Raw genomic sequence first — 14234 nt, forward strand, 5'->3', positions numbered from 1 at the left:
AAAAAAAAAGACTCTGGCATCGATCATCCCGACCACTGCTGAGTTAAACCAAAAACAGCTCCATTCTATGAAGTGACGCAGAGATCTAGTGAGTGAGTAGGACAGAGCAAGGTACTCAAAGTCAGGTGCCTAGAGGGCTGAGTTACTAACCTTAACAACACTTCCCAAGGGTCTCCTCCTGCAGGATTTCCCTTCTATTCTCAGGGAAGCCAGGAGGTAATTTGCACATTGAGAAGGAGAATGGTCCTGCATTTAGGTTGACTGGGTGTCATTGGTAATAGCGCCCCTTTCCAAATCATCCTGGTTTGGACAATATATTGTCCCCCTCTACAAAATGCTAGTTAACAAAGAGCTTCCTGTGGATAATTTTATTTTATCTTCCCCACAACCTTGAGAGAGCAAAGAGAGACCCAGAGAGGAAAGATAATTTGCACAAGGCCACACAGCAAGCCCCTGGCATATCTGAGACTGGCGCCCAGATGCCCAACCCCAAAGCCCATGTTCTTTCTGCTCTATCATCCTGCATTTTTCTTAGACTGGTATCCATTCATTTGTTCGTTTATTCTTTCATTCTTTCTTTCTTTTTCTTTTGAGCACATGATGCCAGTCCTCATGTTTGGCTCTGCTTCCAGAAGCTCAGGGTCCAGAAGGACACAAAACCCAGGCTTGCATCCCTGCCATAAAGCCCATGAGATTCTGTGCATTGCACGTGGTGCCAACTCTGTGATCCTGCCCGTGGGTTTCAATCCTGGTTTGGGTGCTTACGAGCTGAGTGACCCCCCCTGGGTGAGTCTTGGGCCCTCCAGCTGCAAAATCAGATAATCCGAGCCAGTGCCCACCTCGTGCAGCTGTTGGGAGGCGGAAAGGAGGTACTGGATGGAGAGAGGGCTTGGCACTGCGCCTGGCACACAGGAAGTGCTCGGAAAAAAAATGTGAGCCATTATTTCCTCTATCAGGCAGGAAACACCACCCAGATCTCAACCTGGATGATGGAGTCTCTAGGAAACCAGAGAATTGCGGTTTTGTTTTTGTTTTTAGCCCATGGCCAGGAACAGTCATTCAAAACTTATCTTGCCCCATGGAACAGGGACAACTTTCCAAAGAAACAACTGGGACTATGGAGAGGAGAGTTATTTGGCTTCTGAGGAAAGGGGACTTGAGAAATGTGGGTCCTTTCTTTAAGCATCTGTGCTCTGTTTATCCTAAGAGAGTCTCCATTTAATCACACAGGAAAGGCGGAATCCAAGGGGGAGTATTTGCATAATAAAAGAGGTGACTGAATTCAAACGTGTACAGTCTTTACCTTTCAGAGGCTGCAATCCTTTTGTTCTCCATTCTAATCATTTCTGGCAGTTTTTTCAAAGGCTAAAGCTTGTGTCACAGGGAGATATCAATTCAGGAGGAAAAAAAATGGTCATAAAAGGGGTTAATTTGAATCGTGAGCAGAAAGCCTTGTTTTTTTTTTTTTTTTTTTTTGCTGTGAGGGGCCCAGACGGGGACGGCAGTGACTGACAGCAGCAGAAGGAAAAGCAACTGATTTCCTGGTTTCTTTTTCCTTTCTTCTTCTTCTTCTTCTTCTTCCCCAGCAGGGGGTGAGGGAAGGGTATTTCTTCAAAGTGGAATTTTAAAACGTTCTGAATTCACATCCTTTTTTTTTTAAAACAAAACAAAACAAGATGTAAAACTGCTTGATAAATGCAAACAAAACACTGGGAAATGTACTTGAGTTTCAACATTATGACCAGTTGGAAAGGCAGAAAGGCACTACTTGAGGACCTACCATATTCTAAATCTTCTCAAAGTCTTTGATGTGTTTATATTATTTTCATTTTATAGATGAGGGAATGAGGTTTAGGTGGTTCAAGAAAGTCCCAGGAAAGTGCTTGAGGAAGGGATTGAATCTCACTGTTTGTCCTACAAAGAAAGCAATATAGAAAAAAAACAAAAACAGATACCTGCCCCCCCCCCAAAAAAAGAACACATGAACAAAGAAAGAAGGGAGGGGTGACTCCTTAGCTATTATAAAGAGAAAAAAATATAAAGAAAATATAAGCAGATAGATTCTGAAACACACACTGAGCATCAGAAATAGACAGAGAAAAATAGAGGCTATGTGGAGGCCAGCGGGGTAATATGTCCTGAGTAAGGAAGTGAAGCCACCTGGTGGGGACCTTGGCACCGTGGACTGCACGTGTCCTGTCTAAAAGGGCACAATCAAGGATGGAAGAGATAGTGGCAGTGTAGTTTCCTCCTCTTACACACATGCACAGAATAACTAGGACAGCAAAAGAAAAGTAGCCACAGACAACATATTTAATAAAACCAGGTGACTAAGGATCCCAGAATACAGGAGGCTGCAGTGACACCGCTGATGGCAACAAGGTCACCTGGGTCGCAGCTGTGTGGGAGCAGATAGAGGGAAAACAAAGACTTCCAGACGTCCTAAGAGCCAGGAGCTGCAGAGACTGACAACAGTGGGTCCTTGAGAGGTGGTCTTGTTACAGCGGGTATGTAGCTAGATATGAGCAGAGAAACGGGGGGCACCAGCCAGGTGGCAGGAAACCACACATCTTGTGAACAGTGGGGGTCTATGGGCAGACAAAGAAAAGCAGGAACCTCCAGACTGACAGGAAACCACACATATGGGGGTGATAAGTGTCCTAGAGACAGACTAAGAAAGGCGGGAAAAGGCGGGAATCTCCAGCGTCCAAACGTAACCTTTTGCTCATCATGCTCTCATTACAATAAAATTAGCCTTGCAGCTAAAAGTACCCATCATGCAGCGATGCCATGATGCTATCAATCAAAGCTAAATAAGGACAAAAATCCCTCTTCCTCTTGGGAAGGTGGAGCTGGGATGAAAATTAGGGAATTTGACCCCCAAACCTTTTCCTCCGCAATGACTATTCTGCCCCTTCATTTGTACGCCCCTTATAACCGGCTTGCCAAGGAAACTCAGGGCAGCAGCTCCTTGCTTGTCTGCCTGCTGTCCCTCTGAGAATGTATTCTTTTTTTTTATAAAATTATTTATTTATTTATTTTTGCTGTGTTGGGTCTTCGTTTCTGTGCGAGGGTTTTCTCTAGTTGCGGCGAGCGGGGGCCACTCTTCATCATGGTGCGCAGGCCTCTCTTGTTGCAGAGCACAGGCTCCAGATGCGCGGGCTCAGTAGTTGTGGCTCACAGGCCCAGTTGCTCCGCTGCATGTGGGATCTTCCCAGACCAGGGCTCGAACCTGTGTCCCCTGCATTGGCAGGCGGATTCTCAACCACTGCGCCACCTGGGAAGCCCTGAGAATGTATTCTTGCTTAAATAAATCCTCACTTTACTTTCTTGATCTCCCTGTCTCATTTCTGAATTCTTTCTGTGATGAGACAAGAGCCTCACTTCCACCGGAAACAGTCTGGAGTACACAGAACTGGGAGGGGCCTACAAGGCTCTGCTTTGCAGGTCGCTGCACAGGGACAGAAGGGGTCTGGGTGCTGGGATAACCTGGGACCTCAAAGCTCTCCAAAATGCTCAGGAAAGAGACAGAGTCACTCAGGGCGGAAACTGCTGAGAATAGTAAGCAATACAACCAGGGTAGAAAGTTTGTGAGTAAAAGTGAAAAAAGATTTAATTATTTGTGAGGGAAGTGACCAGAGGATACAGATCTCTGAAAATAAAAAGGAAGCTGGCTATACTGAGAGATAATAATTTTTAATACTTTGTGGAAGCAACAGAAAAGAGAGAGAAAAGTGTGGAGTGTCAAAGAAAAACAGCGCCAGACACGTGTTAAAGGCAGCAAGACAGATTTTATTCAGACCAGGACAGTAGGGCAGAAACCCAGGTACAAACTGAGCTCAACTCTGACTGGGACAAAGGTGACTGAAGTTTTTAAAGGGAGAACAGAAAGGGGCTGTGAGGAAACGGAAAATCACAGAAGGGAGTTCAATGAAGAATTACTGAAAATAGTTTGGCCATGTGGGTTGGGACAAGGTACATTTTGTGGTTTGGCTGTATTATGTTTTTTTGAGTGCCAACTACAAATTGGCACTTGCCATCTACCTCTATAAGGATTAAGTCATGAGCTGCTGCAGCCCCTGTCCTTCAACACCCCCTGAAAGGAGAGCAGGGTGGAGATCAGGAATGAGGCACTCTGTGCTCTGGGAAAAAACTGGCAGAACAGGTCTTCAGATAGTTAAATATTTTTAGGAGAAGATTTTATGAGCCAATTCTTGCGTCTCCTTTTATCTAGAAAAGCACTAAAATCCTTCATGGTGACGTCTGCTCCTCGTGACTAGCAGCAACCTTCTGCAAAATATATATGCTTGACTGCATGTACTCCCCCTTCACCAAAATCACATATATACTGGCCTTCCCCACTACCTCTTTGAAGCAGTTTCTCAGAGCTATCTGAAATGCGGTCTCCCAGGCTATAGTCCTCATTTTGCCCCAAATAAAACTTAACTCACAACTCTCACATTGTGCAGTGTTTTTCAGTCGACATGAACAAAGACTCAGCACCCTGGCCTAGGGTCACCTGTTGAGACATGGCCTAGTGCAGGTGGAAGCCAGGCTAATGCTTAGCCAAGTCTCTTACCATGGTGTGGGCAAATCTTTTGTGCTATAGGGGAATCCATGGTTCACAGTAGCTGGGAGAGCTGGCCCACCCTATCTCCTGCACAGGGTAGAAAAAAATCTCATACTTCAGTGGAAAATTATGCATATTCTATAGAACACCCTTTGCCTTATTAGACTCTGATTCTGTGGGAGTCCTTTTACAACTCTGTAAGTAGTTTGTAACTGATGGACACGTGGATTCTGTCCTGTCTTATACCCATCCACACAAGTGCAAAAAGTTTGTCTTCATTTGCAATTCATTTCAACACTCCTTTACTCCGCATAGATTCGTGCTTTTCTGAGTTTTCCTTTGAATGGGTTATAACGTCCACCTGGTTCCCTTGTTGATTAACAAATAGAATAAAATTTTTAACATGTGTTCATATTTATATCTGCATGAGAGTCATGATTCTACCTGTTTCTGAAAATCATCTTTTAACATCAGAACTTCCTCCAAAATGTATTAAAACCCATCCTGCTTAAATATGAATAAACAGAGGAAGATTGTGGTCAAAGAATAAGAAAAACCGGATAATTATCAGAGTAATATATCTATGAAAAGCAATAACACGTTACAAATATGTAGCTCCAGTGAGAGGAAAACTATTACCTAATATTTCAAAATGAGCTAGAAAACTGAAAAAAAGAATAGCAGTTAAAAAAGAACCATATAAAACAGAATTAGAAAATCCCAAGAATGAATTAAAGATAAAATTAATAGGCACCATAGAAAATTACTGTTAGAGAAGTATAGGGTGAAAAGAGAAAAAAAAGAAAAACAATGAAACGGAAATGAGGAAATTAAAAAAGAAAAGATTTGGGACTTCTCTTGGTGGCACAGTGGTTAAGAATCTGCCTACCACTAGTCCCCTCCACCAGGAAGCCTACACAACCCACTGAACCAACCTTAGCCACTGGGGACAGACACCAAAAACAACGGGAACTACAAACCTGCAGACTGTGAAAAGGAGACCCCAAACACAGTAAGTTAAGCAAAATGAGAAGACAGAGAAACACAGAGCAGATGAAGGAGCAAGGCAAAAACTCACCATACCTAACAAAGAAAGAGGAAATAGGCAGTCTACCTGAAAAAGAATTCAGAATAATGATAGTAAAGATGATCCAAAATCTTGGAAATAGAATGGAGAAAATACAAGAAACGTTTAACAAGGACGTAGAAGAACTAAAGAGCAAACAAACAGTGATGAACAACACAATAAATGAAATTTAAAATTCTCTAGAAGGGATCAATAGCAGGATAACTGAGGCAGAAGAACGGATAAGTGACCTGGAAGATAAAATAGTGGAAATAACTACCACACAGCAGAATAAAGAAAAAAGAATGAAAAGACTTGAAGACAGTCTCAGAGCCCTCTGAGACAACATTAAACACACCAACATTCGAATTATAGGGGTCCCAGAAGAAGAAGAGAAAAAGAAAGGGACTGAGAAAATATTTGAAAAGATTATAGTTGAAAACTTCCTAATATGGGAAAGGAAATAGTTAATCAAGTCCAGGAAGCACAGAGTCCCATACAGGATAAATCCAAGGAGAAACATGCCAAGACACATATTAATCAAACTATCAAAAATTAAATACAAAGAAAAAATACTAAAAGCAGCAAGGGAAAAACAACAAATAACACACAAGGGAATCCCCATAAGGTTAACAGCTGATCTTTCAGCAGAAACTCTGCAAGCCAGAAAGGAGTGGCTGGACATATTTAAAGTAAAGAAGGAGAAAAACCTGCAACCAAGATTACTCTACTCAGCAAGGATCTCATTCAGATTTGACAGAGAAATTAAAACCTTTACAGACAATCAAAAGCTAAGAGAATTCAGCACCACCAAACCAGCTTTACAACAAATGCTAAAGGAACTTCTCTAGGCAGGAACCACAAGAGAAGGAAAAGACCTACAATAACAAACCCAAAACAATCGAGAAAATGGTAATAGGAACATACATATCGATAATTACGTTAAATGTAAATGGATTAAATGCTCCAACCAAAAGACATAGACTGGCTGAATGGATACAAAAACAAGACCCATATATATGCTGTCTATAAGAGACCCACTTCAGACCTAGGGACACATACAGACTGAAAGTGATGGGACAGAAAAAGATATTCCATGCAAATGGAAATCAAAAGAAAGCTGGAGTAGCAATTCTCATATCAGACAAAATAGACTTTAAAACAAAGACTATTACAAGGGACAAAGAGTGACACTACATAATGATCAAAGGATCAATCCAAGAAGATGATATAACAATTGTCAATATTTATGTACCCAACATAGGAGAACCTCAATACATAAGGCAAATGCTAACAGCCATAAAAGGGGAAATCAACAGTAACACAATCGTAGTAGGGGACTTTAACACCCCACTTTCACCAATAGACGGATCATCCAAAATGAAAATAAATAAGGAAACACAAGCTTTAAATGATACATTAAACAAGATGGACTTAATTGATATTTAGGACATTCCATCCAAAAACAACAGAATACACTTTCTTCTCAAGTGCTCATGGAACATTCTCCAGGATAGATCATATCTTGGGTCACAAATCAAGCCTTGGTAAATTTAAGAAGATTGAAATCATATCAAGTATCTTTTCCGACCACAACGCTATGAGACTAGATATCAATTACAGGAAAAAATCTGTAAAAAATACAAACACATGGAGGCTAAACAATACACTACTTAGTAAGCAAGAGATCACTGAAGAAATCAAAGAGGAAATCAAAAAATACTTAGAAAGAAATGACAATGAAAACATGACCACCCAAAACCTATGGGATGCAGCAAATCAGTTCTAAGAGGGAAGTTTATAGCAATACAATCCAACCTTAAGAGACAAGAAACATCTCAACTAAACAACCTAACCTTACACCTAAAGCAATTAGAGAAAGAAGAACAAAAAAACCCCAAAGTTAGCAGAAGGAAAGAAATCATAAAGATCAGATCAGAAATAAATGAAAAAGAAATGAAGGAAACAATAGCAAAGCTCAATAAAACTAAAACATGGTTCTTTGAGAAGATAAACAAAATTGATAAACCATTATCCAGACTCATCAAGAAAAAACGGGAGAAGACTCAAATCAATAGAATTAGAAATGAAAAAGGAGAAGTAACAACTGACACTGCAGAAATACAAAGGATCATGAGAGATTACTACAAGCAACTCTATGCCAATAAAATGGACAACCTGGAAGAAATGGACAAATTCTTAGAAATGCACAACACTCCGAGATTGAACCAGGAAGAAATAGAAAATATAAACAGACCAATCACAAGCACTGAAATTGAAACTGTGATTAAAAATCTTCCAACAAACAAAAGCCCAGGACCAGATGGCTTCACAGGCAAATTCTATCAAACATTTAGAGAAGAGCTAACACCTATCCTTCTCAAACTCTTCCAAAATATATCAGAGGTAGGAACACTCCCAAACTCATTCTACGAGGCCACCATCACCCTGATATCAAAACCAGACAAAGATGTCACAAAGAAAGAAAACTACAGGCCAATATCACTGATGAACATAGATGCAAAACTCCTCCACAAAATACTAGCAAACAGAATCCAACAGCACATTAAAAGGATCATACACCATGATCAAGTGGGGTTTACCCCAAGAATTCAAGGATTCTTCAATATATGGAAATCAATCAATGTGATACACCATACTAACAAATTGAAGGAGAAAAACCATATGATCATCTCAATAGATGCAGAGAAAGCTTTCGACAAAATTCAACACCCATTTATGATAAAAACCCTCCAGAAAGTAGGCATAGAGGGAACTTTCCTCTACATAATAAAGGCCATATATGACAAATCCACAGCCAACATCGCCCTCAATGGTGAAAAACTGAAACCATTTCCACTAAGATCAGGAACAAGACAAGGTTGCCTACTCTCACCAATATTATTCAACAGAGTTTTGGAAGTTTTAGCCATAGCAATCAGAGAAGAGAAAGAAATAAAAGGAATCCAAATCAGAAAGAAGATATAAAGTCATCACTGTTTGCAGATGACATGATACTATACATAGAGAATCCTAAAGACTCTACCAGAAAACTACTAGTGCTAATCAATGTATTTGGTAAAGTAGCAGGATACAAAATTAATGCACAGAAATCTCTTTCATTCCTATACACTAATGATGAAAAATCTGAAAGTGAAATTAAGAAAACATTCCCATTTACCATTGCAACAAAAAGCAGAAAATATCTAAGAATAAACCTACCTAAGGAGGCAAAAGACCTGTATGCAGAAAATTATAAGATACTGATGAAAGAAATTAAAGATGATACAAATAGATGCAGAGATATACCATGTTCTTGGATTGGAAAAATCAACATTGTGAAAATGACTATACTACCCAAAGCAATCTACAGATTCAATGCAATCCCTGTCAAAGTACCAACGAAATTTTTCACAGAACTAGAACAAAAAATTTCACAATTTGTATGGAAACACAAAAGACCTTGAATAGCCAAAGCAATCTTGAGAAAGAAAAACAGAGCTGGAGGAATCAGGCTCCCTGACTTCAGACAAAGCTACAGTAATCAAGAGAGTATGGTACTGGCACAGAAACAGAAATATAGATCAATGGAATAGGATAGAAAGCCCAGAGATAAACCCACGCACATATGGTCACCTTATCTTTGATAAAGGAAGCAAGAATATACAGTGGAGAAAAGACAGCCCCTTCAATACGTGGTGCTGGGAAAACTAGACAGCTACACGCAAAGGAATGAAATTAGAAGACTCCCTAACACCATACACAAAAATAAACTCAAAATGGATTAAAGACCTAAATGTAAGGCCAGACACTATCAAACTCTTAGAGGAAAACATAGGTAGAACAGTCTATGACATAAATCACAGCAAGATCCTTTTTGACCCATGTCCTAGAGAAATGGAAATAAAAACAAAAATAAACAAATGAGACCTAATGAAACTTAAAAGCTTTTGCATAGCAAAGGACACCATAAACAAGATGAAAAGACAACCCTCAGAATGGGAGAAAATATTTGCAAATGAAGCAACTGACAAAGGATTAATCTCCAAATTTTATAAGCAACATATGCAGCTCAATATCAAGAAAACAAACAACTCAACCCAAAAATGGGCAAAAGACCTAAATAGACATTTCTTCAAAGAAGATATACAGATTACCAACAAACACATGAAAGAATGCTCAACATCCTTAATCATTAGAGAAATGCAAATCAAAACTACAATGAGATATCATCTCACACTGGTCATAATGGCCATCATCAGAAAATCCACAAACAATAAATGCTGGAGAGGGTGTGGAGAAAAGGGAACCCTCTTGCATTGTTTGTGGGAATGTAAATTGATACAGCCACTATGGAGAACAGTGTGGAGGTTCCTTTAAAAACTAAAAATAGAACTACCATATGACCCAGCAATCCCACTACTGGGCATATACCCTGAGAAAACCATAATTCAAAAAGAGTCTTGTACCAAAATGTTCATTGCAGCTCTATTTACAATAGCCAGGACATGGAAGCAACCTAAGTGTCCATCAACAGATGAATGGATAAAGAAGATGTGGCACATATATACAATGGAATATTACTCAGCCATAAAAATAAACAAAATTGAGTTATTTGTAGTGAGGTGGATGAACCTAGAGTCTGTCATACAGAGTGAAGTAAGTCATAAAGAGAAAAACAAATACTGTATGCTAACACATATATATATATAGAATCTAAAAAAAACCCAAAATGGTAATGAAGAACCTAGGGGCAAGACAGGAATAAAGACACAGACCTACTAGGGAATGGACTTGAGGATACGGGGAGGGGGAAGGGTAAGCTGGGACAAAGTGAGAGAGTGGCATGGACATATATACACTACCAAAGGTAAAATAGATAGCTAGTGGGAAGCAGCCGCATAGCACAGGGAGATCAGCTCGGTGCTTTGTGACCACCTAGAGGGGTGGGATAGGGATGGTGGGAGGGAGGGAGACGCAAGAGGGAAGAGATATGGGGACATATGTATATGTATAACTGATTCACTCTGTTATAAAGCAGAAACTAACACACCATTGTAAAGCAATTATACTCCAATAAAGATGTTTTTTAAAAAAAAAAGTAACAACAACAAAAAAAAGAATCTGCCTGCCAGTGCAGGGGACACAGGTTCGATCCCTGATCCGGGAAGACCCCACATGCTGCGGAACAACTAAGCCCGTGCACCACAGCTACTGAGCCTGCACTCTAGAGCCCACAAGCGACAACTACTGAGCCCGCGTGCCACAACTACTGAAGCCCTGACAACCAAGTAGCAATGAGCATCCTTAGCACTCACTGTGGTCTCTAAACATCATTTCTCTCTAAAATGAATCAGTGCTCCTCAGAGAAATAGGTATTTGAAGATCTGGCAAAAGAAATGTCAAAGACAAATCTGGGGCATCTTGTCATGACCGTGAAAGCAAGAATCTATCAGACTATTGGGAGCATGTCAATGGACATAAAAGCCTATCTGAAGGGGCTCTCATTGGCCAAAGCAAGATTAATTTGAGCATTAAGAATATTCACTGAGGGGCTTCCCTGGTGGCGCAGTGGTTGAGAGTCTGCCTGCCAATGCAGGGGACACGGGTTCGAGCCCTGGTCTGGGAAGATCCCACATGCCGCGGAGCAACTGGGCCCGTGAACCACAACTACTGAGCCTGCGCGTCTGGAGCCTGTGCTCCGCAACAAGAGAGGCCGCGGCAGAGAGAGGCCTGCGCACCGCGATGAGGAGTAGCCCCCGCTCGCCACAACTAGAGAAAGCCCACGCACAGAAGCAAAGACCCAACACAGCCAAAAATAAATAAATAAATAAATAAATAAATAATAATAATAATAAAAGAATATTCACTGAAATAGATGGAAAGAAATCACACAAAATATATGACATCTCTAAGTTCAAAATGATACTTTTAAAATCTCATTGGTTTCTTTCAACTCATTATGCTGAAAACTGATAAAGTATAAGATTTAAGCATTTACTTGCCTTACCTGCATGGATTAGATTTCAGGGATATAAAATAGTACGGAAAATTTCTTCTATATAGAAGAATCATAGTGAAGGAATGATAGCATTAGAAATTCACCAATTTGCAGTCCCTAATGAAATAGTATATCCATGTCAGTGTTTGTCAACTTACTTTTCATTATCACCTCCCTAAGGAGTCTTTTTATACTTTTTTTCTCCCTAATCACACCCTCCTCCCATGAAGTTTTAATACCACAAATATACTGTATACCTACCTATGTACTATATGTTCTCCTATGCTTTATGCACAGGAAAAAACAAAACTTTTTCTGCCCCCGTCCAAGAACCATTTTTTGTCTCCTTGGAGGCACCATCATCCCAGTAAGAATGCGTGATCTAGACAATAATCATCGATGGTATGATGGTGAACTTTACTGCGGTGAGATCCACTGACACCATCTGAACTCGTTAATCATTCTTAAAAGTGTGGAACAACAGACATGATACAAAGCAATAGGAAATAAACAGCACTACCAATGAGTAAGATTTGCAAACAAAAAGAAAAGAATAAATTTGATTCTAACCAAGTCTTTAACTCTAACTGCTTTAGAGGAAATACAAAGATAGACAAGCATGTTAAATACAGCAGGAGGAAACAATTAGTTAAATCTAGAATATGCAAAGCTTTACAGGAGAAATGACCCAGTTTCTTCAATAAATGGAAAAAATGAAAAAGAAAAGAGGGAGAAGGAGCTCTTGTAGATAAAGAAATTTAGGAGACATGTCAACCAAATGCAGTATGTGGGTCTTATTGAACATAATTTAGACATTAGATGATATTAAGGAATTGTTACTAATTTTGTTGAGTATCATAATGCATCGTGGTTATGATTTTTAAAGGTCTTCATCTCTTAGAAAGTAATACTATTGTATTTATGGGTAGAATCATATGTCTTGAATTTGACTTAAAATATTTCAGCCCTCCCCTCCCCCTGCCAAAAAACAAAAGAAAGTTTGGGATATAAATTGAGGAAACATGGGACTTCCCTGGTGGTCCAGTGGTTAAGAGTCCGCCTGCCAATGCAGGGGACACGGGTTTGAGCCCTGGTCCGGGAAGATCCCACATGCCTCGGAGCAACTAAGCCCGTGTGCCACAACTACTGAGCCTGTGCTCTAGAGCCCACGCGCCACAACTACTGAAGACTGCGCGCCTAGAGCCCGTGCTCCACAACGAGAGAAGCCACCACAATGAGAAGACAACACACCGCAACAAAGAGTAGCCCCCGCTCACGGCAACTAGAGAAAGCCCAGGCGCAGCAATGAAGATACAACGCACCCAAAAATAAATAAATAAATTATAAAATAAATTATAAAAAAATATTTTTTAAAAAAAGAAATTGAGGAAACAAGAAAAGCAGATGTTAAAAATTGTCAAGTTGTGTGATGATACACGGAGGTGCCCTTATATTATTCTCATCTCTACTTCTTAGTATGTTAGAAAACTTTCATAATAAAAAGGTCTTTTTTAAAATTGTTATTTGCTTAACCGAAACATTCAAAACTAAATGTAAAATAAAGAGGACAGCTAACTGATACTTCATGGGAATTAGAGGCCAGTGTTTTCAAATATTCTCATTTTTCAAAAAGTTTGAAATTGGGTTTTCATGGAAACTCTCCCAATTTTTAAGTGTTAGCAGCAAATTCTGCATTTTTAAAGATCCCTGAACAGCCCCATTGTGGATCCAATGTAACTTGTGAGCCCCTCATCTGGGACTTAGGGAAAAAAGCCAAACCTCATTGCTCTGATTAAAAGTAGTCCTTTCCACACCGGGAATAACTTGTCTGCTTTTAGTTTTAAACCTCATGATTATTTTTGAAATGTCACTTTATTTTCCAAAGGCCAACTGAAACAATTGAGTTTAAAAATGCATTTCCAGGTCTCATTTTCTCACTGTGCCTGAAAGCACTACCGTTGCTCAGTCCTCCCTTCCTCAATTTCCCTGCGACACTGCCGCTGTCCCCTGGGCCTCTTTGGCTCTCCTCCGCCCGCATCCCCATCCCACCACTTTTTTTTTTAATTGAAGTATAGTTAATTTACAATGTTGTGTTAGTTTCATGTGTACAGCAAAGTAATTCAGTTATACATATATGTTTTTCATATTCTTTTCCATTATAGGTTATTACAAGGTATTGAATATAGTTCCTTGTGCTATACAGTAGGACCTTGTTGTTTATTTATTTTATATATAGTAGTGTGTATCTGTTAATCCCAAACTCCTACTTTGTCCCTCCCTCCCCACCCCCACTTTCCTCTTTAAAACTGTAAGTTTGTTTTCTATGTCTCTGAGTCTATTTCTGTTTTGTAAATAAGTTCATTTGTATCATTTTGTTTAGGTTCCACATACAAGTGATATCATATATTTGTCTTTCTCTGTCTGACTTACTTCACTCAGTATGGTAATCTCTAGATCCATCCATGTTGCTGCAAATGGCAATATTTCATTCTTTTTTATAGCTGAGAAATATTCCATTGACTATATACCACATCTTCTTTCTCCATTTGCCTGTTGATGGGCACTTAGGTTGCTTGGCTATGAACATTGGGGTGCAT

General features: G+C 39.8%; 1 long non-coding RNA gene across 1 annotated transcript in view; it reads left to right on the forward strand.

The window, feature by feature from the left end:
- Positions 1 to 14234, forward strand: part of LOC309623785 — a 519468-nt gene that overhangs the window by 172326 nt on the left and 332908 nt on the right. Inside the window, exon 2 of the long non-coding RNA XR_014241641.1 lies at positions 10030 to 10737. This is a non-coding gene — a long non-coding RNA (uncharacterized lncRNA). The remainder of the gene's footprint in view (positions 1 to 10029; positions 10738 to 14234) is intronic.

The sequence above is a fragment of the Balaenoptera borealis genome, assembly GCF_965194805.1.
Source record: "Balaenoptera borealis genome assembly, chromosome: 2".
NCBI classification, from domain to species: Eukaryota; Metazoa; Chordata; class Mammalia; order Artiodactyla; family Balaenopteridae; genus Balaenoptera; species Balaenoptera borealis.